The sequence below is a fragment of the Austrofundulus limnaeus genome, unplaced genomic scaffold (genome assembly GCF_001266775.1).
Source record: "Austrofundulus limnaeus strain Quisiro unplaced genomic scaffold, Austrofundulus_limnaeus-1.0 Scaffold1130, whole genome shotgun sequence".
NCBI classification, from domain to species: Eukaryota; Metazoa; Chordata; class Actinopteri; order Cyprinodontiformes; family Rivulidae; genus Austrofundulus; species Austrofundulus limnaeus.
The window spans coordinates 26612-27383 of NW_013953532.1; the positions used below are offsets into that span (position 1 = coordinate 26612).

Here is a 772-nt window from a genome sequence, read left to right on the forward strand (position 1 = left end):
TTTTAATAGTTTTGGCAACTTTTTTGTTCATTAACTCATCTTGACTTTTTATTTAACAAGTTATATGATTTGATATTGATAACAAACTTTTAATTGATTGATTTTGTAAATTAAATGTCATTAATAATGTCATTTAAGTTGAGGAGAGTTTAAGTCTTTGTTTGAGGAGTTGTTTTCTGACAACCAGTGATAAACTGGACAGTATAGTCTGCAGATGAGGAGATACAGAACAGACATTTAATACAGTTTATCAGTGGATATTTACAGACAACTTCAGTTCTTCGTGGGGTGTCCTTCCTGTTGCATCCCTGACTTGCAGCAGTGTTTGATCATCCTTCAATAACTTGTTAAGTTCGACAGAGGTTATTAATCAGCCCCCAAACACAGACACATATTGGCATAGAGGTGCGTGACTCGTGATGATGGCGGCGTAAGACCACCTGTGATTTAGTCAGACGACGGACGCGTCACGTGACTCAGCTTCCCCCTTGGCTCAGCCTCTCCATCAAACGGGAAACGTGTTTGCTTCGCTTGGAAACTTTCCTTGTGTCACGTTTCCTCCCTGGCTCTCTGTTGTTCTGAGGGGTTCAGGAGGATGAAGCATTCCGACTGGATGTTTGGGTCGTCCCTCTTTGATCCGTTTACTGGAACTCAGATAAAAAAAAAACTTTACAAACATTCCTGCCTTTATAAGCTGATCATATAGCGGGTAAAATAAGTATTGAACACGTCAACATTTTTTTCAGTAAATATATTACTAGAGGTGCTAATG

General features: G+C 39.1%; 1 protein-coding gene across 3 annotated transcripts in view; it reads left to right on the forward strand.

Moving 5' to 3' along the window:
- vezt (vezatin, adherens junctions transmembrane protein) overlaps positions 1-772 on the forward strand; it is a 14922-nt gene that overhangs the window by 1997 nt on the left and 12153 nt on the right. The gene's annotated exons all lie outside the window — the stretch shown is intronic.